We start from the raw sequence: 26,745 nt of genomic DNA on the forward strand, positions 1-26,745 counted from the left end.
TTCTGATTCATAAATTGCCATATTATCTTTCTTTTCCTTTTATTTCTGCTGGTTGGATTTTATTCTTCTATTTCTCATTTTTTAGCCATATGCTTTAGTCATATGTTTACTCTCGGGCTTAATAATGACAGCATGTGGCAGCCTCAACATACCTCTCTTGTACTGATCTAGGCAGTTTCTATGAGTGCTTATATATAACATTGTGATTTTTATTATTTTCTAAATAGCTTGTGATTATAGTTTTCACCTTCTTTTTAATGCAGTCTATATATATATATATATATATATATATATATATATATATTAGTTTCCAAGTGGTTGAAGGGTGAGTTTTTAAAATTTTGTTTACTTTTGTAATTTTTGTCTAGTTTTGTTGCATTTTGGACAAAAGTTCTCTTTGTGGCCTTTATAGTATTTGTTTTGCTCTGGTTTTCAAATAATACATCAGAAAGGCATACTCTGTTGCTAGGGAACAAAATTCAATATTTGTCTATTAATCAACTTTGATAATTGTGGTGTATCAAACTTAGGTGTCTTTTTTTTCCTCTGTTAATTGTCAAAGTCTGGTGCTTACGTCTCTTATAACAATTGTTTTTCTGCTGAGTTCCCCTTTTATTCCTGTCAAATTTTTGTTTTTTATATTTAATATTGAGCTTTTATTGTGTGACTTTAATCATTATAATATCTTCATCCTGCATTGTACCTTCTATCAACATAAAATGCCCACAAATGGCTCTTTTATTCCAAGTGTTGCTTTATGATGAATTCTACTTTGTCTTATTATTACTGCCATTCTTCTTTCATTTTAATTTGCATTTGCTTGAAAAATAATTGGTTATCATGTTATTCTTTTAACTACTTAGAATTAACTCCAATATTTATTGGTGTTTTTCCTGATTTCAAAGTGAACTCATGTTCATTGCAGAAATCCTAGCAACTACAGAAAAGCACACACATACAAAATCATCCTGTACCCAATATGCAGACTTTTCTACTTTTTTCTCCCCTCTTCTTGTAAAATTTTCTTTGGTATGTTCAAAGCTGGAAGAGTCTCACACAGGGGTCTGCAGGCCACAGACCAATTAAACCAGAAACTGTATCATTCTACAGATCCTAGTGTAGAAGAACAAAGTTATCAGGAAACCAGCTCTTGTTTCTGTTTCATTTCTTGAAATCCAAAACAGCAAAACACATTCCTCCCTAGTCTCCTGTGGGAGCATACAAACAAAGCGATTAGATTTCTGGGGATTCAAAGCAAGAATGACTTAAAACTGCGGTGGTCCAGAGACCCCGAAGCCCAGGCCGGCTCCCTTGTGTCAGGAGTTTAGAGAATGTGAGTCTAGCGGCTGCCACTAAGAAACAAAACCCCAGCTTCAGCAAGGGCCTGGGGTGTGTGTCGCTGTGGTGGGAGTCTGAGCGTGTGTGTGTGTGTATGTGTGGCTGGTGGTGGTGTGTGTGCATGCGGAGGGGTGAGCCAAGAGGTCATAGCAGTAGAGAGAGTTTGGCAGCAAGCCCAGAGGTCCCGTCGAGGGTAAGCAGATAGTCAACACACCTGAGTCCATTTCCTTTCAGACATCTCTGGAGGGCAGAGAAACCCGGGGTCTGAGAACTGCCCCAAGTCATGTTCTGGCTTAAAAAAGTAAGGCCCGGAGCTTGAGCAAAAATGTGTCCTATGTCAAAGAATCTGCAAATAGGCTCTCCTAGGAAAGGTGAAAAGGATTGACTGCCTTTAACATAAAAGAAGAAAAGACTAAGTGACTGCTTAATTACTACCATCAAATCCGTGAAGGTGTTCTTAAACAGAGTGCTCAATGGTTTTCCGCTTTCTCTGGAAGACAAAAAGGGTTAAATGTGATCACTTAAGATAATGGAAATGTCAAGGAGTTTCTTAACCCTCAGATTTACACAACATGAAATGTCCAGGCGCGGTGGCTTACGTCTGTAATCCCAGCACTTTGGGAGGCTGAGGTGGGAGGATTGCTTGAGCTCAGGAGTTCAAGACCAGCCGGGGCAACAGAGAGACCTCATCTCTACTAAAAGCCAAAAGTCAAAAAAATTAGCCCGGTGTGGTATTGTGCACCTACGGTCCCAGTTACTTGGAAGGCTGAGGTTGAAGATCACTTGACCCCAGGAGATCAAGGCTGCAGTGAGCTGAGGTCACATCACTGCACTCCAGCCTGGCGGACAAAGCAAGACCTTGTCCAAAAAACAAAAACAAACAAACAAACAAAAAACCATGAAATGGTCTATAGGGAAAGACAATAGCATTGCCATTGCCATCCCCAGTGATCATTGAAGAGAGAGAGAAATAGCCATCCAGAACCAGAATGCAGGGTCTATAAACTCCTAGGAAACAGCACAGGCCTCTGGGTCAGGCAGATCTGGGCAGTAGCTCTGCACAATCTCAGAAAGATTACTTAACCTGTTTACCCTTAGTTTCTTCATCTGTAAAATGGGCATAATATCACAGATATTTGTTGGATTAAAGCAAATGACATAGTAGGTGCTCAACAAATTTTACCTTCCTCCCCCTTTCAACTATCATTTGATAAATAGTTAATCTTGCACACTGACCACTAAAGAGGATACTAATTAAATGCCATTCACGAAAGATTTACTGAGCATCCACTTTATGTAAGGCACTAGTATGAACATTTGGCATTTCTTGGCTCCCCAGCATCCATTCACCCTTCTTTTGATAAGCCTCCAGTTTGTGTATGGATGTCCATCCCACCCTCCTTCTCTCTTGGTCAGTGTGGTTGTGGTGGAGTTTAGCGGGGAGCCGGCCCTTTCTTCTCCTAGACCTGAACCTGAGAGGTGGGGACTAGTGGAGCCATCTCACCTCCTCAAGAGCCTGAGAATGAAAATACACAGAGGAGAGCAGATCTGAGTTTATAGAAACAGGGAGAAACCAGCCTAACACCTGGAGTTTTCAGTTATGTGACTCAATGAATTCTACCTTTTGTTTAAGTGAATTTGAGTTGGGTTGGGTTTTCAGTTGCCAAAAGAGTCCAAACTGATTTAGCCTATGGAGGACATGTAAAAACAAATAAGGCTAAAAAGCTTATACATTATAAATAAGATGTTTACAAGAATAATAATACAGGGCAAAACATTTATTATGTACTGTTTATCTACTAGTATTATGTACTATTTATCTACTAGTATTACTCAATACTAGTCACTATGCTAACTTTTTGTACACATTGTTTTATTTAATCTTTACAACAACTAGTTTTATGGAAACAACAGCATTTGCCTTTGAACTTGAGAGATGGGCAGAAACTGGACAGGTGCAAGAAGAAGGTAAAAAGGTAAATGGAAGGAGGAGCAAATGGTGGCAGGAAAACTCAGGGACAGTTGGGGAAATAGTTGGCATTCCTATTCATTGGGGCACAAAGGGCATGAGAGATGGTAGGGGGAATAATACTGGAAAGGCAGATCGAGATGAAGGCATGAGGAGTTTGGAATGCCAGGACAAGGAATTTGTGCTATTGACAATGAGATGTTCTAAGCAAAGAGGTAAGAGACCCCAAATCCACCCTCACATAGCTTAGATTTATCTGGTGAAAATATTCTCACAATGTAAAGAAGTTACGATCTTTTCCAAGGTGAATAGAAGTGGGGAAATTATTAATATATAAGCATTCATAATTTAGCCCCTGTCCCTAACTTTTAGAGTGACTTTCCTTTGTGCCAGCAGCCAGATGTCCTCAATTGTGCACAGTTTATATAGTGGGGAAACAATGCAAAAACTTTGAAAACCTAAGAGGGTAAGCTGATCATATAAAGAAGGGTTTACTTGATGCAAAGGCAGAGAGACAGAAAGGCTGAGTGTTGGGGCTGGAGAGGTTGGAATTTAACAAGAAAAGAGAGAAAGATTGATTCTTAGGGAGCTGGTGCCGTCCATATGGAAGAAGCTGAGAGTGATAAGGAAAGAGCGTTTTTAGAATGTGATGTCATTTGCTTTGTTAAGAGAAAAAAAACAAAGACTTGAGGCACATCCTTGTAATTACTTTTCCACTTCCAGATTGCAGGTGCTGGGAGTTATTATCAGTAGGGGGAAGAGCTTGACTTGATACTTAGAGAAGGGCATGACTTTCTCTAAGCTTGAGTTGATACTTAGAGAAGGGCATGGTGGTGGGGAAGAGGAGAAGCATTTTGTGTTCAGCTTGCAGGAAGATACAGCATGGGTCCACAGCATGCACAGACACAGCATGCTCTCCTCTGTGTATTTTCATTCTCAGGCTCTTGAGGAGGTGAGATGGCTCCACTAGTCCCCACCTCCCAGGTTCAGGTCTAGGAGAAGAAAGGGCCAGCTCCCCAGTAAACTCTACCACAATCACACTGACCAAGAGAGAGGGAGGGTGGGATGGACATGGGTCCACATAGGGACCGTGCTAGGAACCCGCCTACCTTGAGAAGAGGCATCAAAAAAGAAAAGTGAGAACAAAGGTGGAGGTATGTCAAAACCACGTGACAGGCCTCTCCAAAAGTTAAAATTACTGTATGATCCAGCAATTCCCCTTCAAAAAGATTTGAAAGAATACATTCAAACAGATACTTGCACACCAGTGTTCATAGCACCACTATTCACAACAGCCAAAAGGTGTAAACAACCCAGATATTCATTGACAGATTAATGGATACGCAAAATGTGGTATATACAATGGAATATTATTAACATAATATATTATTCAGCTTTAAACAAGAAATGAAATTCTGGGGCCAGGTGCGATGGCTCATACCTGTAATCCCAGCACCTTGGGAGGCCAAGGCCAACCCAGAAGTTCAAGACCTTCCTGGGCAACATGGTGAACCCTCATCTGTTTAAAAAAAAAATGCAAAAATTAGCTGGATGTGGTTGTCCCTGTGGTCCCAGCTACTTGGAAGGCTGAGGTGGGAGGATCACCTGAGCCCAGGAGGAAGAGGTTGCAGTGAGTCATGATCATGCCACTGCACTCCAGCCTGGGCAACAGAGCAAGAGAAAAAAAAGAAAAAGAAAACGAAAGAAATTCTGTTATGTGCTACAACATGAATGAACCTTAAAAACAGTATGTAAGTTAAAATAAGCCAGACACAAAACGACAAATATTGTATGATTTCATTTATATGAAGTACCTAGAATAGGCAAATCCATAGATACAGAAAGAATAGAAGTTACCAGGGGATAGGGGAGGAGGAATGGGGAGTTATTGTTTAATGAGTACAGAGTTTCTGTTTGGCATGATGAAAAAGTTCTGGAAATGAATAGTGGTGATGGTTGCACAATATTGTGAATGTACTTAATGCCACTGAATTATGGACTTAGAAATTGTTAAAATGATATCTTTTATGTTGTGTATATTTTAGTACAATTTTAAAAACCACATGTGATGTAGGGTTATTGATGCCATACCAGGGAGTGGGAGTTTGCCTACTATTCCCAGAGACAAGTCTTGATCAAAAGGGAGGGCTATAAAAATGTTGTTCTAAGAAGACTGATCAATAGCCATGAGGCAGAGAAGCCTGAATCAATGCCAAGCACCAGACTAGGGTGTGAACTTTTAAAACAGGTAGAATGTGTTAACTCTAAGAGCCAGACGAAGAAAGAATCAGGGGGTTTTGTGATTATTGGATGGGGAGAGAGGTTTTGGGGATGCCAGCCAGTTTTCATTATTTCAGCTTTTTTCTCCCTTACCAAATATTTGCTGCAGTGTTTGATTTGTATTTTTCAACAAGCCAGATATTTCCTTCTTAATAGTACCTAACGTTACCTTTCTCAATTGCTGCCATAGTTAGAACTAATCAGCCACAAAGTCTTTAAATTGTCAACCTCAGCCAATAGACAGTATTTCAACCATATGGAAAAAAGTGGGCAGTCATGACTCAGGCTAAGTGAGTCTGCTTTTCTGAATGGAAAAAACATTCCACGTTTTGATCTTGGCCAAGAATGTTACTGAATGCAACTCTGAGGTCTGTAAATAAACTTTTTTTGTGTGTGGTAATGCAATGTTTCCTATTGCATCAGTATATGCTTTGTCAAAGAGACAAATGTCAAACTCTCGGCTGATCAATATAAAGCTATTTTCCAACTTGTTTTTCAGGATCTTTTAAGTTTCACTTTGTATGATTTCACAACCTTACTATTCAAATAATATTTTAAAATTTCAACACATTAAATCTTTGTACAAAATCCAAATGAAGTATATTCTTATATAAAAACTTAAATTCCTACATAGTCAAAAATGGTTTATTGTTGCTTTCTATAACCCTTAGATACATCTTAGCTGTGTTTTATTATCAGAGGGGCCCTGGTACCTCTTAACCACAAATGAAGTTAAAACAGTTAACCTGTTTACCCCACTAACCCCCCCATCACCACATAGTAGCAGAGAAGTGTCTTCCAACTTCATGAACTGAGGAAAGAGGGAGGTATGTTTTGATAACAAGGAGAGAAGTCTAACACCAGACTAGGTCAGTGCTAAAGAGATCAGCCTGATTAGGTGCTGCAGTGACAGGCTCTGAGCAAACCAGCAGAAACAGAAAGACAGTCAGAAGAGATGACAAGAAAGGTTGGATCTGATATGAGGAATGAGGTCTACTAAACATTACCTTTGCCTCCAGCAGCCCACGTGTTACATGTGTAAGGGAAATCCTAGTGGGCGCCAATCAGACTAGATCAGCCTGACAGCTGGAGATGGTGATATTCCTCCTCAAAGCGTCTATTTGCATCCACTGATGTATGCAGAACTTTGGGGGCCTTACAGGAAAAATACTTGAACCTTGTTGTATTAGTCTGTTCTCACACTGCTATAAAGAACTACCTGAGCTGGGTAATTTATGAAGGAAAGAGGTTTAATTGACTCACAGTTCCTCAGGCTGTACAGACAGCATAAAGCATGGCTGGGAGGCCTCAAAAAACTTACAATTATGGCAGAAGAGTGAAGAGGAAGCAAGCATGTTGTCATCTGGTGGCAGAGGAGAGGGAGGAGGGGGGGAGAGAGAGAGACAGAGAGCAAAGAGGGAAGTGCCACACATGCTTAAACCAACAGATCTCATGAGAGCTCACTCACTATCACAAGAACAAGGGGGAAATCTGCCCCCATGATCCATTCACCTCCCACCAGGTCTCTCTTCCAACATGGTGAATTAAAATTCGACATGACATTCGGTTGGAGACATACAGCCAAACCATATCACTTGTCCATTTCAAGAAAATACAGATACATTTACTCCCCAAATATTTATTTAATTCTTCCTGCTGTGACACTATACAAGGTGCTAGGAAGACTGAGAAGACAAGGCCCTGCCCTCAAGGAACTTACAATCTTAGTGGAAGAGACAGCAATAAATAGAATAACAAATACATAAGATAATTAATAATTGTGATAACTACAATGAAGGGAAAAAACAAGGGTGAGGCCCACTTCAGACAGGGTATTCAAGGATTGCCTTAGAAGAGGGTAACATCTGAGCTTAATCTTCAAGGATGAGAAAGGGCCAGTCAGTCTCTCCTAGAAGGGCAAGCATTCCAGAGGTGAGAGAACAGAAGGCAGAGTAGCTGGAGCTGGTGAAGTGGGTTTGTGGAGCTGGCAGAAGCTAAGTCTTTCAGGGCCTCACAGACCATGGTGAGGGGGGGATCAGAAGATACTGAAAAGTTTTAATCAGGAGAATGACATGATATGATTTACACTTCTAAAAGATCATTCTGGCTGCTGTGAGGAGAATGCAGGTAAAAGTGGAAGTAGATTAGTTAGGAAGCCACAGTGATAGTCCAAATAAGTGATGATGATGGCTCAGACCAAGAAAGTGGTTCTCAAAGTGGGGTCCCTGGACCAGCAGTAGCAGCATCCAGCAACTTATTAGAAATGCAAATTCTCAGGGCCTACCCTAGACCCACTGAATCAGAAACTCTGAGAGAGACCAGGCACAATGGCTGGCACCTGTAATCCCAAAACTTTAGGAGGCCAAGACAGGAGGATCACTTGAGCCCAAGAGTTCAAGACCAGCCTGGGCAACATAGTGAGACCCCATCTAGACAAAAATAATAAGTGTGGTGGTTCACACCTGTAGTACCTGCTATTCAGAAGGCTGAGACAGGAGGATTGCTTTAGTCTGGGAGGTCAAGGTGGCAGTGATCCATGATCTTGCAAATGCACTCCAGCCTTATTTTTAGAGACACAGCCAGATCTTGCCTCTAAAAATAAGTTTTAAAAAAGAAACTCTGAGGATGAGGGCTAGAGATAGGTATATTAACAACTCCTCCAATTGATTCTCATGCACCCTAAAGTTTGAGAGCCTCTGGACTAGGGGTATGGAAATAGAGAAGGGCAGAAGTGAACTGCGGTGGAAGTAGATGTTGATGGTTGAACTTGGTAATGTGTTGAATATGAAGGATGAGCTCACTATCAAAGCCAGAGCTAAAGACTCCAGCTTAACCAGCTATGAGAGCAAGAGGCTAACTCAGAGTAACAGTGCAGACATATGAGCCCCTGTCTTGGGACTCTTTGAAAGATGAGGAAGAAGCATGATGGAAGTTTGCCTTCACTATCCAGCATCTGACCCTTCTTCTTAATTCAGAATATCACCTGGAGTGTGGGTCCTAGTGGGAGACACAGCCCCATCTGTCCCTCCGTAAAAGTTAACAGGGGGCTGAGTTAAACAATAAAAGAATTAAAATGTCCCCCTTTTATTTATTTATTTTCTTTTAGAGACAGGGTCTTGCTCTGTTGCCCAGTCTTGAGTGCAGTGGTGCTATCAAAGCTCACTGCACCCTCAAACTCCTGGGCGCAAGCAATCCTCTCCCACCTCAGCCTTGCGAGTAGCTAGGTGTACAGGTGCACACTGCTGCACTTGGCTACTTTTTTAAACGACATTGCCCAAGTTGGTCTTGAACTCCTGGGCTCAAGGGATCCTCCTTCTTCAGTCTCCCAAAGTGCTGGGATTACAGGCATGAGCCAGAACACCCAACCTTGATTTCCCTCCTATAACTCACTATAATCCAGGGCTTGTGAAGATGACCTAGACTCAGTCAATCAGATGCCCACATAAGACTTTGGCTCTGGAAGGAGTTTATTCAGGGCTATGACAGTGGAGTCAAGGGTTCATTGGGAAGGATGGATGACATGAACTTGGCTGTTATTTTCCCAGCCAGTTTTCCCACACTCCCCATCCATGTATGAGCAATCAGATATGCTTCTGATAGACTCCTTTTCTGCCCAATTTACTAGATTTTTCATCCAAGCTCTCTGGTCAAAAGAAGAACTCTATGAGACCATGTGTACATGGGAGCTCAGAGTTCTTAATATATGGATGCTAATTTTTATGTGGTGGTATTTGCACCCACAGGCTGCAGCAGCCAGAGACCTTTGGATTGCAGGTAGCTAAAGACAACAACTTCTGGCAGTTGCTTCCCTGGACTTGTGTCTCTTTGAGTACACAGTCAACAGCCAACTGAGACTTTAAATAACAGAGATTTCCTTTTCTTTCTAAAGCCTTTTGACCTTATCTCCTCATCTTCGAGCCTATTGCCCATCATACTGGTCACATTGTAATGGTCTCCGCATAATCTCTGGCCTCCTCCACTACAGAAGGTGATCCTAGAGCTCAGCCCTGACCATGCCATGCCCTTAGCAAGCATCATTCACACAATGTTCAGAATAAAATCCAAACTATTTAGTTTGGTATTCAAAGTCCTACACAATATCATTTCTACCTATTTTCCCTAACATATCTTTCTGTACTTTCCAACACACACCTTATGCTTAAAATAGTTTGGTCTATTCACTGTGCCCTGGGCATGTGTCATGTATTCCCATTCTCCTCTCCTCCTCTCTTTGTCTCCAAATCCTTCCCACCCCTCAAGACCCATTTCCATCCCTACCTCTCTTGGGCAACACTTCTTGAGCTTAGCCACTATGATCTCTCCTCTAAATGTTTAAAACCTATAATGCCCATGCCAGTCATCTGATGCTCAGCAGAACTGCCTGATATGTTTTCCTTTTCTTGGGCTTGTGCCTTATTGCATCAACCAGATGATAAACCCATTTAGAGCAGATGCCACACTCTGCACAACGACTCCCTGCTATGATTACCCAACTTCTTCTATATCCTAGACTAGCTCATGGAACATGATTCAGAACAGAATGGAAACATGGATCAGCAAGGATGTAATAAACAGATCTCCTTGCCTGCCCCATCCATGGCCCCTTCTAGAGAATCTAGTCTGCCAGGTTACCTGGAAAGAGCATCACTCCCTGCCCCATAACCACCCTCCCCATCTCCCCGACCATGGCTGAGTGTACCAGGGTTAGACATCTAACCCCAAAGCAGCTGCTCCACTGTGAAGCAACACATGACCTGGACTGATCGGTCTTCTCCTTATGACAATTTGCCCAAGAGACACAGAGACTGTCATCAATTGGCAGTGACTACTGGAGCTTAGAAATCATGAGACTAAGGTGGACTGGGAGCTGTGTGGGAGGAAGTGAGCAAGATGAGTATGCAGAGGAAGCAGGTTTAGGAGAAAGGACAATGATGAAGATTTTCAGAGACAGAGATCTCTGCAGCTCCTGAAGATAAAGAGAACGGCTTAGCTCCTGGTGGCTTTCTGGTTCTCAGGCCCAATCTTTCACAGGGACTGATTGCATTTCCTGTCCATGAGATTTCCCTTTAACATTTCAGGAAATTGGAGCTAGCTTGAATAGCTTTCTGCTTCTTCTCATCCCTCCCGCCTTTTTTTTTTTTTCCATCAAAGGAACCGTGACTAGAAAGAGGCACCACAGGCTGATAATAATTCTCACCCTCCTTTCTTTATACTCTTCCCAGGGTCCTGCCCCTTCCCTTCTCCTAGGGCTGTCACAGCAAAATGTGACTACTAAATTCCTAATGTGGAGAACCAAGAATCAATTGCTGTAATGCTGTCAAAAATGACATTCACGTTTGAGTGACAATGATGTCTCTGGTCCTGTCCCTATCCACTTCTCTATTTTTAGTTCTGTTCCTACTCTCTGAAATTACAATGCCTGGTGCTTAAGCAATTGCCAGGAGTTATTTAACAAGTACCTTACCCTTCTTTGAAGATGATGCTTTGATCCTGAGCTTACATCCTTTTCTAAGTGACAGAGATTTTGGAATGTGCCATTTCACAAAACACCAAGTCTCTTCTGTTGTTTTCTTTGAATGAGGGGCTTGAGTCCGTTGGCTGGTAACAGAAATTGGAGCTTGTCAGAAGAAATTTTCTATAACCCACTGTCTTCAGCAAGTTACTCTCCATATATTAAATAGGGCTAACACGGCCAGGTTTTCTCAAGGATGCTGTGAAATAAATCAATATAATGGGTTGAAAGTGCTTTGTAAACTAATTCCATATAGTACTATTATTCTTATTGTCAATGCCCATCTATCTTCAGATGTATTATTCCAGGTGTAAAGGTCATACACAGACCTTTGAATAGCTCAAAGCAGAGCTATTCAATGTTCAGAGCTGTGTGAGGATGCAGAGGCTACATTAGACCTTCAAATAAATGATGGCTATTTGATGCGCACTCAAGCATGTATATGTACATACTTCACGTTTGAATGTTTTACATTAAGCACAAATTATATCTTCCATCAGAAAAAAAAATGTCAAATTTTAAAACCCTATGTACAATTTAGGGATCAATTAAGGCTAGGGAGCTTGAGGAAGGAAGGGATTGGGGAAAGAGTTTAAGCAAGTAAAAAATGTATTACCATTACCTGAAGAATTTATGAAAGTTCATGTGAATCTTACCCAAAGCGTATCTCCATCCTTCAGCATTCAGAACATATTGTCAGGAGTTACAGATCAGGTCCTCCAGAAACAGATTGGAAGTTTATTTGGGAGGGTCCCTGGGAATCACACCTATGGGAGAGTAGAGGAAACAGGATTGGACAGGAGGAGAAGCTGGACTACATTCAGGCATCACAAAAGCCTCAACTGACCCCCATGGGATGCTCTGAAGCTGAGATGACCCTGCAGAGTTGTTCCAAGCCAAATTAAGAGGTAGGGTCTTTATGTTCTCATATGTCAGTCATCGAGTGCAGGCTACCCCCAAAAAGGGGCCCAATGCCTTTCTTCAGTCAAGGGCAATTACCAGGAGGGATTACTCCAGTGCGAGCTGCCAGCCATCACTCCCAGCTGAGGGAACGAGCACCTCCATCCTGAAGCAGGGGCTATGAGGAGCTGGGCCACATTCAGCATCGACCACACCAGGTCAGAGCTACCATTGTGGGGTTTTGTGTATCAATGAAATAAGAAACTCCACGAAGAAAATGTGCTCTTCACAATAATATTCTTGTCATTCCACTGGCACACTGTCAGGGACAGGAGCATACCCCAAACTAACTGGTATCTGAGTTTCAGTAGAACCTGTGGCCAGAGCAAGAAACCCCCACACAATTCCCTGCACCGATACTCCAAGCCCAACAACAAACACACATACTATCGGCTCCTTAAACCATGAACTTACATCCTTTGTCAGTTTCTTAATTCCGAGAGTGAGGGCTCAGCTTTAAACAAGCTGAAAGGATTATTCTTGTTTCTCAAGCTTGCCATCTCCTTGGGCACATACAACTGAGGGTTGACAATATTATTATTTCAAAAAGGCTCATGGCTATTGAACTGAAAATAAAGACGTATTATCAGAAACAATGTGAAGAATTAAAAGATCAAAAATAACATCTAGAATAATTGCTGTCCCCCCATTAAATGATAAGATATGCTAAAATTTATCTATACACAGTTTTGCAGGATTAAAATCCTTCTAGGTTTTCTTTAAAGTTTTATAAATACTCATTCCTTGTAAGACTTGTATAAAACTTACTGAAATATGTTACAAAACAATCATGTCTTATTTTAATCAAAACTGCATTTTTCTTGTAAGATTTAAGGAAGGGAATCTTTTTTCACTCAATGAAATCTTAAAGTGGCATCTCTAGTTGTCTGTTTGTCCCTTCTTGCTAATTACCTTAGCTCAGAAATTTATCAGTGCAAGAACATGTATTAGCTTCCTGGTTAATTCAAAGTTCACAAGTGTATGCTGTGATTTTTATCACACCTATCTATAATGCTCAATGTGTCCAGATTATTATATCCCAAGAGGATCACCATTTAAGCTTTTCCTGAGTGCTCAATTCTTCTTTGTCCATTTGCTAGGATTTTCATCTTCAGCCAAGAGAAAATAATGTACATTGTCTTACATTAATGGTTTGGCAGATTACCCTTACCTGAAGATTTATGAAAGTTCATATGAATCTTACTCCAAAGTGTATCTCCATCCCTGCTCCCTCCCACCCTTTCTCTTTTTGATACTCTTCAGATGTTTAAAAATGACTTTAACAAGACCTTTGGGTGCCCCTGGTCCATTCCAAGTTATCATTGCCATACTGTTGATATACCTAATTGATAGAACAGTAACCATTCATTTTATGTCTGAGTATGAAACCAGTCCCTATATTCACTCAATGGTATAGACAGATTCTCACCAGCATGTAAGGCTATAGAAATTACTCGCTAATAGCATGGATTCTTGAGCTAGATTTTCCAACTTCAAATCCTACCTATGCCACTTAGCTATGGAAAAATCACCACCTCTGTGTCTCAGCTTCCCCATCTATAAAATGGGAATATCTAGTCATAGGGCTATTGTTAGAAACAATCAATTTAAAAGCAGTGCCTGATATATTTTTAAAACAGCAAGTACTATTATTGCTATGCTAGTTTTTAGAATTAGTTCTGTTAAAAGCAGTACCTGACACATAAATGCTATATACATACTAGTACAATTATTGGTATGCTATTTTTACCAAAAAAAAAAAAACCCACAAATTTAAAATTGTTATCACCTACACAGCTAAATTATGGCATTTTTTAAATGACCTCACAAAATCTATCGTAAGGCTTTATCATTCTTTTCTGTTATAAAGAAGATCATATTCTATGCCACACTCAAGGTACCAAAAAGATGATATCCAAGCTAATGGAAATATGCCCTCATTTACTCCAAACCATCAGAGCGCTCTCTCTGAGCATGGCCTTGGGCTAGGTGCCAGTGCTCCAGATATGATTAAGCCACGGGTTATGTCCTCAGAGCAATTATCATCACAGCTCCTCCCGGAGGTCCACTAAAACTAGCCCTTCGTGAAGGTGAATCGTGGACTTCCCAGCACATTTTCTTATCTCACATTTATTCTCAAGCAATCTTTGTTAGCAAACGCTTTCATACCCTGGGTGTGAAGCTTTCTTTCAGGTAATTGAAAGCTTAAAAGAGATACATATTGCATAGTAGAGAATGAGAACAGATTCCAATAAAAAGATTTAGCAGAAGCTATGGTATTTTTCTACAAAATCATTGTGATATCCCTACCAATATCTATTTCTAGGCAAGAACCTTTTCAAGATCCCACTTTCTACATATCTGCAATTTAAAAGAACTGGTATAGCTAATAGCTCCCTTTCCCTGTAATTCCTTGGATAATATAATTTTGCTCATGAAATTTCTTGTTTAGTTTCATGGCTTACTGGTGTTGCCAATAGTATTTATTGAGTTTATCTATCACTACTTAGGTCATGTGTACTAACTGAAGGCTTGTTGTGTGATAAACATCATACTATCTATACATAGGAAATTTTAAAATACCTAAAAGGATGTTGACTAAATTTTTAATTCAAAAATATTAATCAGGGAAAACTTCAGGAATGTAAATTTCGAGCCAGAAAAAGTTACATATATAGATTGGTGACATCGGAAAAGAGGGTTCTTGTATCCAACTGGGCACAGAAGAAGGAATTAAGAATTAGAAAACTGGAGAACTGGCCGGGTGCGGTGACTCATGCTTGTAATCCCAGCACTTTGGGAGGCCGAGGCAGGTGGATCACAAGGTCAGGAGATCGAGACCATCCTGGCTAACACAGTGAAACCCTGTCTCTACTAAAAATACAAAAAATTAGCCAGGCGTGGTGGCGGGTGCCGGTAGTCCCAGCTACTCGGGAGGCTGAGGCAGGAGAATGGCGTGAACCTGGGAGGCAGAGCTTGCAGTGAGCCGAGATCACGCCACTGCACTCTAGCCTGGGCGACAGAACAAGACTGTCTCAAAAAAAAAAAGAAAGAAAAAATGGAGAATCTTCCTATAGTAACACCTCTCTCTCTCTCTTTCTTTCTCTCTCTCTCTCTCTCTCTCACACACACACACACACACACACCCCGCCCTTCCAAACCTCATGTTTGTATGAGAGCATAAACAAACCAGTTAATGAACTTTTTGTTGTTGTTGTTGCTGTTGTTTTTTTGTTTTGAGACAGAGTCTCACTCTCTCATCCAAGATGGAGTGCAATGGCACAATCTCAGCTCACTGCAATCTTCACCTCCCAGGTTCAAGCGATTCTCCTGCCTCAGCCTCCTGAGTAGCTGGGATTACAGGCATGCACCACCACACTCAGCTAATTTTTGTATTTTTAGTAGAGATGGGGTTTCACCATGTTGACCAGGCTGGTCTCAAACTCCTGACCTCAGGCAATCCACCCACCTCGGTTTCCCAAAGTGCTGGGATTACAGGTATGAGCCACCGTTCATGGCCCAGTCAATGAACTTGACATATGTTGTGGAGTATCTGCCACATGGCTGGACAAGAACCACAGATTATGTGGTCCCGGATGAGGCATGACATTTTAAAGTTCCCCAGATCACTGGAATTCTACATCAGGAATCCCTGTGAACCCCAGGGGAGCTCTCAACCATCAGAGGAAAGCTTCAGATCCTACAAGATCTCTATCATTGGACACTGAGTAGTAAATGTAATTCCCTAAACTGTTGCTTGGAGAATGTTTCCCATCAATACAAGAAGTATTTCCGGGCCACCCAACCCAGAAATCTGTCTCCAAGTAGCTCCTAAAGGGCTTTAAAACTTTCCTCTGATGGCCACAGTATGGGAAAGAATGGACGCGAGAGAAACCACACACTAAGAAGGCTCAGGTTAGAAATTCAGAGAGCTAAAACATCTTGTTCCTGTGCCCACCACTAGCAAGCAAAGATCAAGAACTCTCTGGCAGTAATGAGGAGGCACAAAGAAGCAAATGTCTACACAGAAAGACAAGCTGAGGACAAGAACAACACAAACACACCCAAGTATCAGACAGGACTAGTTCTCTTTCTGTGGGTCTGACTATGACTGAGGCTTCCAGTAGCTCCTGCAAGAGAAGAGACTGTGGCCTGACATCAAAATCCATGCCTTTTTTGCAATCTTAGGATGGAGAGCAAGTTTAAGCATTTTTAACAAATTATTTGGTCTTCATAAAGGTCCTAGGTTAAAGAACCGTTTTAGGTTATCACTATCTGCACATACCTAGACCCAATGGACACTAGCTTTTGAATTAAGTTTCCAGTGCTTGGTGCAAAGCAAACATAATGGGCATGTCCCCACTCCCTCTACTCTTAAAAAATTGTCCTGAGAGAATTACCTGTGTTTCTTTGTGGCATACAACACAGAGCAGCTACCTGGAGATGAATCCTGTGTCTATATCAGGCTGCTCTGGGGCAGACTTTCAGGAATATTCTAAGCACCTGAACCTTCTCTAATCCTGAACTGTTCCTTCAGGGCTGCTCCAGTCAATCTGGTATGAGAAGAAGGAGAAATATACTCATGTTGGTGTTTCCCCAGCTTTCCTAACTTGAACTTGATTCTACATTTATTTATTCATTTATTTGTTTGTTTAACAAGCTCTTATATCATGCTCACTATGTTCCAGACACTGTTCTAAGCATTTTATAGAATTGACCTATTTAATCTCAATACCACATCAACTATGTACCTTCCTTTACACACACACATCACATATGCACACACATGCAAAACCTCCCTTGCCCCTCATGTGTGTCTACTTTTTGTCTATGCTTTTCATATGATCATGTGTTATGCCCTTATTTATGTGTTTGCATCATCCCAACCTGAATTATAGGCAATAACTCGATGCTGACATCAATCCGAATGCTGTGATTTCCAGGAACTTCTACATTTGTTTCCTCTCTGGCAAACTGTTGACGAGGTGTCCCACTTGCTGTTGGTGTTGTTTCCTCTCAGGAACATGTCCCTCAGGCTTCCTGAGAATCAAATAGCTTGCTTCCTTTGTTAGTCAGGCTTCTCCAGAGAAATAGAACCAATAGGATATTGTGTTCATCTGTTCTGCATAAAGGAATAAGGGAATACTTGAGGCTGGATAAAGAAACGAGGTTTATTTTGGCTCATGGTTCTGCAGGCTGTACAATCATGGCACCGGCATCTGCTCAGCTTCTGGTGAGGCTTCAGGAAGCTTTTAGTTACGGTGGAAGGGAAGAGGAGCTGACATGTCACTTGGCAAGAGAGGCAGCAAGAGAGAGGAGGAGGTGCATGGCTGGATGAGCTTTAAATACCCAGCTTTCACCTGAACTAACAGAGCAGGAATTCGCTCATTACTGTGCAGAGGGCACCAAGCCATTCATGAGAAATGCTCCCTCATGACCCATATACCTCCCATCAGGCCCCATCTCCAACACTGGGATCACATTTCAACATGAGATTTCAAGAGGACAAATATCCAAACTATATCTGATATCTATTAGAGAGAGAGAGAGAAAGAGAGAGATTGATTTACTATGGGAATTTGCTCACGCAATTATGGAGCCCAATAATTTTTTTTTTTTTTTTTTTTTGAGACGGAGTCTTGCTCTGTCACCCAGGCTGGAGTGCAGTAGCATGATCTTGGCTCACTGCAAGCTCCGCCTCCTGGGTTCATGCCATTCTCCTGCCTCAGCCTCCCGAGTAGCTGGGACTAGAGGTGCCCACCACCATGCCCGGCTAATTTTTTGTATTTTTAGTAGAGACGGGGTTTCACCGTGTTAGCCAGGATGGTCTCAATCTCCTGACCTCGTGATCTGCCCACCTCGGCCTCCCAAAGTGCTGGGATTACAGGCATGAGCCACCGCGCTCAGCATGGAGCCCGATTATTAATTCCCATATCTACCATCTGCAATCTGGAGAACCAAAGCCAACAGTATAATTCAACCCAAGTCTGGAGGCCTGAGAACCAAGTGAGTTGATGTCTAAGGGCAGGAAGGGATTGGTGTCCCAGCTCAAAAAGAGGCAAATTTGCCAGTCCTTTGCCTTCTTGTTCTATTCAGGTCCTCAGCAGATTAGATGATGTCCATCAACACTGAGAAGAGTCATCTGCTTTACCAGTGCACAAATTCAAATGCTAATCTCTTCTGCAGACACGCTGATAGACACATGCAGAAATGATGTTGTGCCAGCTATTTGGGCATCCCTTAGCACAATCAAGTTGACTCATAAAATTTATTATCACAAGTCCACCCCTGTCAACTTGACACCTATACGCTTCTCCTTAAACTGTACTTAATCTCCAAATAAAGACAATAGCAAGGTAATAACTCCACCTAACATTATACAACTGTCCTGCATGCAACCAAAACTGCACTAATCCCTTCCCCAGAAGAGGAGGTAAAATCTTTGAGTGATGTTTACTCCTCTCTTGATATCCTGTCACTTAAATACCATGATGTAAAATTAACAATACTTAAATATTCATTGGTATAAAGTCATTTTATGTTGCATGATAAGGAAATAAGAGGAAAGAAAACAAAGATATTTGCTTATTATATGTATATATACACACAAATGTATTTATAACAAAATAAGGAGGTAATATCCATGACAATTATATGCCTTATTTCTATAACTATTCATGTGGTTGCAGCTGGTATTTATAACTACTTTCTTCTAGTATGCATTCTGTATTTCCTTTGCCACAAGCAAGAACTGTAGCTGGTCATGGTTCTTTAACCAGTGGGATGACCCAAACCTTCATTTCTGAAAGATCTGGACTATTAATGTTCTTGCCTGGATTTGGTTGTTTTCATTTTCTACTGAATGTAATCACAGGCCATGGTAATAACAAGAGACACCCTAAGGGATCTGCTGTATTCCAGACATACTCTTCCATACTTCTGTGGTGGAGCACTAGGAACATTTCCCCTCCTTGGTAGTCAGGATTGATCACCCCAACAAAACTGTAACTCTTTTTTTTTTTTTTTTTTTTTTTTTTGCCTGTTGACTCAGAGGCATGGAGGAGCCCACAGTGGCCAGTGGCCAGGTGGAGTCTTAACTTCCAGTTTAATAGCATCATTGTTGAATCTCCTGCCAGAAGCATTCCTCCCTCTGGAACTAAGACCGCTAAGGTAGCAGAACATAACATCTCAAGAATAGGAAGGAAGATTTTTGCTAGTGGGTTTCTAGGGGTAATAATGAGTGGTGTCACTCCCATTTCTACCCTCTTGATTCCTGAAACTATGAATCCTGACTATTGGAGAAACAGCATCACATATTGACACCGATTTAGAGCATATTAGCCTTCTGGAGAACCTTGCTCCCAACCTACAAGGTATTGCCACCAATCTGGTGCTGAAATTGAGTCTTTAAAATGCCATTTCACCGTTCTATCAAGCCAGCTGTTTCAGAATGGTAGGGAATGTTTTAAGGCCAGTGAATTCCATAAGCATGAGCCTATTGCCACATTTCCTTCACCATAAAGACAGTTCCTTGATAGGAAGCAATGCTGTGTAGAATACCACGATGGTGGATAAGGCATTCTGTGTGTCCACAGTCAGTAGTTTTGGCTGAAGGTAGGAACCAGTTCTACTTGGGGTGGGATGACTTCTTCTACTAGCAAAGACTCATCAGAATTAGGGGTTCAATGTCCTTAGCTTCATCTGAGTCTTCCCACATACCCCCAATCAACCCACAGGATCCTATTTTTTTCCCTAATCAATGTCTTCACTTTAACAGTGGACATCCTATGAGACTGGGAGTTCCACTTGCATTGTAGCTCAGCCAATCACAGGATGAGTTTCTGCATTTGATTTTCAGCCATTTCAGCCCTACAGCTATAGGAGGTAAGAGTCTCCTTCAGGGCACGCCTGGAAGCTCTTAGGTCATTTATGCAGCGCTTCGGCTGACAATTCAAACCCCTAAGCTCATTTTTTTTTCTTTCACCACTTTGTCCAGTGACACTGGGAGCAACCACCCAACATCATTATATTCTCTAATTTTCAAAAAATGTTCAAAAATATAATATACAGAGTCACTCAGTTCCTGGCTTCTTAACATTGATTAGGAGTGGTTGATTAGGAATATCCAATGCAGATATTTTATTTACCTCTCTAAACAGTTCACATGCCATGGATTATCAGTGCTCACTTTTTCTTTTTCTTTTCTTTTTTTAGACAGAGTCTTGCTCTGTCACCCAGGCTGGAGGGCTGGAGTGCAATGGTGCCATCTCAGCTCACTGCAACCTCCACCTCCCAGGTTCAAGCAATTCTCATGCCTCAGCCTCCCGAGTAGCTGGGACTACAGGTGCCCACCACCACACTCAGCTAATTTTTGTATTTTTAGTAAAGACAGGGTTTCACTATGTTAGCCAGGCTGGTCTCGAACTCTTAACCTCTGGTGATCCACCTGCTTCAGCCTCCCAAAGTGCTGGGATTACAGGCATGAGCCACCACGCCTGGCCAGTGCTCACTATACTACTGGAAATAGACACATTAAAGTATTTGTATCTTTAAATGTAATCAGATTAGACAGCCAATTCCAGAAACCACAGAACCAATACAGAAAACTCATCCTTAAAAGTCTGTCCCTTTAGAAACATTCTTGGTACTAAAATTTGCATTAGGGTTCTCCAGAGAAACAGAACCAATAGCGCGTGGGTGTGTACCTGCGTGTGTGTGTGTGTGTGTGTGTGTGTGTGTGTAGATAGAGATTTTATTATGGGAATTGGTTCACATAATTATGGAGGCAGAGAAGTGCCACAGTCCTGGTCTGAGTCTGAAAGCCTGAGAACTAGCACTGATAACTGAGGGCAGGAGGAGACGGATGTCACAGCTCAAAAAGAGAAAAATTTGCCACCATTCCTCTGCCTTTTGTTCTATTCAGAGGCTCATAAAATTGGATGATGCCCACCAGCACTGACGAGGTCATCTGCTTTACTCAGTTCACAAGTGGAAATGCTAATATCTTCCTTATACACCCTTATAGACACTCCCAGAAATAATGTTTTACCGGCTCTCTGGACATCCTGTGGCTCAGTCAAGTTGACACATAAAATGAACCACCACACCTCCCTTTCCTCTTCTCTGAGATGGGGTGGGGGTGTCTGTCTAGACCAGCACCACTGCTGCGTGTCCTGCTGCTTTCATGTGCCCTACCCCCAACTCAAGCATCTCAGCATCACTGGGAATACCTGGAAGACATTATTTTTCTGTTAAATTGCAGGACTGTGTGGACGAGGGTAATGGCAATAGCAGTTTTCTCCCACACCCAGGCCTGTCTCTGTCATGCTCAGCTGTGCTGTGGCTGTGAAACTCTCTTTATGGAGTGCTTAGTGCAGCACTCTGGGCAATTAGGGGCTTGACAAATGCTTTTTCATGATGCTGAAGCTGAAGATCAGCGGAACAAAACATCCCCTAAAACAAAGGATGCATTGTGAGTGAATTCACCTTTCAGAATTGGCTGGCTGGCCACCGGGCCCCTCTATGCCCAACATGTAGGGGATCATCACCCTGAACATAAGCATAGGACTGCGCATGCAGGGACTGGGGCCACGGTGCTAGACTTCAGTGCCAAGATGCCTCTACTGCATGAACAGGGGAATAATAAGATCTTAAATTTAATAACCAAGCTGGGAAAACATTAACTGACATAAAGAATTAGCAACTCACAAACTGGCCTGAGCAAAAACCTCATAGATTCCAAACTCAGTAGCAAGTATTTATTCAAAAACACTAATTAGCAGGTAAAATGCAGGTTCATGAAATAGAGCTCATAAGGAAGTGAGGAATGATGGAGAGGTTGGGGGGAAAAAAGTAAGACAATTTCCTTAGTGAGAATGATGAGAGAATTGCTCACTCAAGGGCAAATTTTATGGAAAATCATGATCCAGTGCTAACAGAGGGAGAAATCTTTCCAAAGAGTTAATGGAGCAGTTAGAGAAATTCAGGTTCAGTAAATCATGAGGACTGACAGTATTGATCTGAACATTCTGGTAGATGAAAATATGGAGCTGAGCTGCTGACCAAACTATATAATAGAACAGCTCTTCAAAAGTGGCTGGGAATTTTAGTTGCTGAGTTGATGCTGGAGTCTTGCCCATGGAGCGTGCCCTCCCAAGCTGGTTCTCTTAAGAAATTTTGCACACTCTATCCTGGAGGTTAGGAGGCTCTGGCAGTCTCAAAACTGCATCTTTTATCTCCCTGATGGTTCCCATATCCAAAATTCCCAGCCAAACCTCTCATCTGATCTTCAGGAGAGTATTTTCAAGTCTTTCCAGGACATTTCTACTTAGGGGACTCACTATCATAGTTAATTAGACACTTATCATCCCCAAGGCCCTCAACACCATAAATAATGAAACAAAACAAAACAAAACAAAACAAGGAAACAAACCACAAGACCATCCAAATTGTTTTCTCTGTCTTCCAGCCTCAAAAACATGGAAATACCTGTGATTCTTCCCACTTTTCCAGCTTCTCTACCCAATTTACCAAAAATATTAGCATTGAATCTCAGCTAGGTATTTAGTCTTTCTCTGATTCGGTTTTCGTATCTGGAGAATGTGAATAACAAATAGTTGAGTGAGGACTGAACAAGGCCATGCATGTAAAGCACTCAGAGTGATATCTGGCTCATAGTTATACACAAGCCATCATTTTTACCAACACTGGCATTACGTTAAAATCTTTCTTTACTTCTTTCCTCTACAGACTACACCTTCATCACCTCCGCTCTATATTAGAATCCCAAACTTTTAGAGCCAGGAGACTCTTAAGAGAAGAGCGGACCAGTCCTTGCTGCATGCCAAAATCTGCAGGGTGCTTCTAAAAAATACGGAACCCCAAGTCCCACCTCCAGACTTACTGAATTTGAAACTTGGAGAAAGGGCTGCTTAGGAAGTGCTATGGTTTGTCTGTGTCCCCACCCAAATCTCACCTTGAATGGTAGTTCCCATAATCCCCATGTGTAGTGGGAGAGACCAGTGGAAGGTAATTGAATCATGAGGGCAGTTTCCCCCATACTACTATTCTCTTGATAGTAAGTGCTCATGAGATCTGAGCCCTCTTTGCTTGGCTCACACTCTTCTCCTTCCTGCTGCCATGTAAGAAGGATGTGTTTGCTTCCCCTTCTGCCATGATTGTAAGCTTCCTGAGGTCTCCTCAGCCCTGAGGAACTGTGAGTCAATTAAACCTCTTTCCTTTATAATTTACCCAATCTTAGGCAGTTCTTTATAGCAGTGTGAGAATGGACTAATATAGTAAATTTGTACCACAGAGAGTGGGGTGCTGGTATAAGGATACCCAAAAATGTGGAAAAGATGTTGGAAGTGGCTAACAGGTAAAGGTTGGAACAGTTTGGAGGGCTCAGAAGACAGAAAGATGTGGGAAAGTTTGGAACTTCCTAGAGACTTCTTGAATGATTTCAACTAAAATGTTCATAGTGATGTGGACAATAAAGTCCAGGCTGAGATGATCTCAGATGAAGATGAGGAACTTCTTGGGAACTGGAGCAAAGGATTAGTAAAGAGACTGGCAGCATTTTGGCCCTGTCCTAGAGATCTGTGGAACTTTGAACTTGAGAGAGATGATTTAGGATATGTGGCAGAAGATTTCTAAGCAGCAAGGCATTCAAGAGAAAGCAGAGAATAAAAGTTTGGAAAATTTGCCACCTGATGATGTGATAGAAAAGAAAAATCCATTTTCTGGGGAGAAATTCAAACCCCTGCAGAAATTTGCATAAGTAATGAAGAGCCAAATGTTAATCACCAAAACAATGGAGAAAATGTCTCCAGGGCATGTCAGAGACCTTCACAGCAGCCCTTCCTATCACAGGCCCAGAGCCTAGCAAGAAAAAGTGATTTCATCGGTTGGGACAGGGATCCCCCTACTGTGTGCAGCTTAGGGACTTGGTCCCCTGTGTCCCAGCAGCTCTAGCCATGGCTAAAAGGGGTCAAGGTACAGCTTGGGCTGTGGCTTGAGAGGGTGTAAGCCCCAAACCTTGGTGGCTTCCACATGGTGTTGAGCCTGAGGGTACACAGAAGTCAAGAATTGAGGTTTGGGAACCTTCACTTAGATTTCAGAGGATGTATGGGAATGCCTGGATGTCCAGGCAGAGGTGTGCTACAGTGGTGGAATCCTCATGGAGAACCTCTGCTAGGGCAGTGTGGAAGGGAAATGTGGGGTTGGAGACCCCACACAGAGTCCCCACTGGGGCACTGCCTATTGAAGCTGTGAGAAGAGGGCCACCATCCTCCAGACCCCAGAATGGTAGATCCACTGACAGTTTGTGCCATGCTGATGGAAAAGCCACAGACACTTAACGCCAGCCATCAAAGCAGCCAGGGGAGTGCTGTACCCTGCAAAGCCACAATGATGAAGCTGTCCAAGGCCATGGGAGTCTATCTCTTGCATCAGCATGCCCTGGATGTGGACATGGAGTCAAAGGAGATCATTTTGGAACTTTGAGTTTTAATGATTGCTCTATTGGATTTTGTACTTGCATGGGACCTGTATCTCCTTTGTTTGGGCCAATTTCTCCCATTTAGAATTGGTACATTTACCCAATACCTGTACCCCCATTGTATCTAGAAAGTCACTAACTTGCTTTTGATTTTACAGATTCATAGGCAGAAGGGACTTGCCTTGTCTCAGATGAGACTTTGGACTTGGACTTTTGAGTTAATGCTGGAATGAGCTAAGACTTTGAGGGACTGTTGGAAAGGCATGATTGTGTTTTGAAATGTGAAGACATGAGATTTGGGAGGGGCCAGGGGTAGAATGATATGGTTTGGCTGTGTCTCCAAATCTCATCTTGAATGGTAATTCCCTTAATCTCCACGTGTAGTGGTAGGAACCTAGTGGGAGGTAATTGAATCATGGAGGTAATTTCCCTCATGCTATCCTCATGATAGTGAGTGAGTTCTCATAAGATCTGATGGTTTTATAAGGGGTTTCCTCCTTTCAACTCTCATTCTTCTCCCTCCTGCTGCCATGTGAAGAAAGATGTGTTTGCTTCCCTTTCCACCATGATTGTAAGTTTCCTGAGGCCTCCCCAGCCCTGCAGAACTGTGAGTCAATTAAACATCCTTCCTTTATAATTTACTCAGTCTTAGGTAGTTCTTTATGGCAGTGTGAGAATGGAATAATATAGGAAGTAATATTTTTTTGAATAACTTCTCTATGTCTTCTGCTACAAAGTCAGGTTTGAGAACCACTAAGACAATTATATTGAACTCCCTCATTTTATAGATGAATAAACTGAGACAGGGAGAGATTAAGAGATTTGATCAAGGCTGGGCATGGTGGCTCATGCCTGTAATCCCAGTACTTTGAGAGGCTGAGATGGGAGGATTCCTTTAGCCCAGGAGTTCCAGATCAGCCTAGGCAACATGATGAGACCCCTGTCTCAAAAACATTTTTTTTTTTAATTAGCTGGGTGTGGTGGCATGCACCTGTGATCTCAGCTACTCAGGAGGCTAAGGGGGAAGGATTGCTTGAGCCTGGGAGGTCGAGGCTTCAGTGAGCTGTGTTGGTGCCACTGCATTCCAGCCCAGCAAAAGCACAAGAGCCCTTTCTCAAAAACAAAACAAAACAAAACAAAAAAAAACCTTGATCAAGAACATAGAGCTGGGTAGTAGTAGTTCAAGGACCCCAGATCCCACGATTTTCAACTTAGAGTAATTTCACTTTGCCACACTGACTCCTCCTTAGCCCCATTAGTGCCATAGATTTCTCTATCTGCTTTTCCTCGTTTCCAGTGTTCCCTCTCTAACTAGTTGACATCAGCCCCCATTCCAGAACCTATAGTGGTTCCCCAGGGCAAAGCTAGCCCCAGAAAGTACAATCCCCAGGCAAATAAATTTTACAAGGCTGTGTCTATATACATGATTTGATTAGCAAATGAGTTTGTGTGAGGTATAGTGATTTACTGGTAAAAATTTAGAATAATGGGTATTTGTTTATTGTCCAATCAGTGCGTGTAAAAATTCTTGTCTTCTTCATCCCTCATAAATAAGTTACCCAAAATCAACCTGTGGGAATCATTCTAGAGGTCCAATGGCATTCAGTCTAACAAAAGAAATAACCTGTTGGTCAGTGTCAGTGGGAACATACGTTCATCAGACTGCTCTCTTGAACCAGGCTCCAGCTTGGCCCTAAGATAATCTCACAGGTATGCAGTTCAGAGCTTCTCTGGACATCTGGTCAACCTTCCCAGATGGCTAGAGAGTAGGATAGTGCTCTGAAGGAGAGAAATGGGATCTGACTTGGACACTCCACCCAAATAATACTGTAGGCCAGGCTTCAAGCAAAGCCATTCAAATCATGGGGGTCCCTGAGGTGTGAGGGCCCAAAGCAGGAGTCCCACCCATTGTTAAAGAGCAATACTGTCTCATCGACTGGTTAGTAGATTGGGATGCTATGGAAGAGTATTTCAGAACCACTTTTCATAGCTTTATGAAGACATCTGGCCAACTGCATTGTATGTTAAATAAGTAGGAACTTGGATGCATTAAAAATTAATGGAAAATTGTATGAATAATGAATCTGTGGTGGTATGTAAAATGATCATACATTACCTCCAGGTTAGACAATGCCTCCCTGAAATGGTACGGGCTATATGACCTTACATTCTTTTCACTGGTGGCCT

At 42.0% G+C, this 26,745-nt stretch overlaps 1 long non-coding RNA gene across 2 annotated transcripts; it reads right to left on the reverse strand.

Annotated features, from left to right (window-relative positions):
• Nucleotides 1-378: 378 nt before the first annotated feature.
• On the reverse strand, nucleotides 379-26,745 carry LOC105496618 (uncharacterized). 2 transcript variants are annotated; one of them, XR_011623085.1, is made up of 9 exons: nucleotides 26,675-26,745; nucleotides 16,947-17,181; nucleotides 16,460-16,612; nucleotides 12,474-12,625; nucleotides 11,756-11,866; nucleotides 11,052-11,298; nucleotides 4,749-4,826; nucleotides 1,774-1,828; nucleotides 379-1,208 (listed from the first exon to the last, which is right to left on the reverse strand). It is a non-coding gene; the product is annotated as an uncharacterized lncRNA (long non-coding RNA). The 2 variants fall into 2 exon arrangements; XR_011623084.1 differs by having other exon boundaries at nucleotides 379-1,828.

Source organism: Macaca nemestrina, chromosome 5 (assembly GCF_043159975.1).
Source record: "Macaca nemestrina isolate mMacNem1 chromosome 5, mMacNem.hap1, whole genome shotgun sequence".
In the NCBI taxonomy this organism is placed as follows: Eukaryota; Metazoa; Chordata; class Mammalia; order Primates; family Cercopithecidae; genus Macaca; species Macaca nemestrina.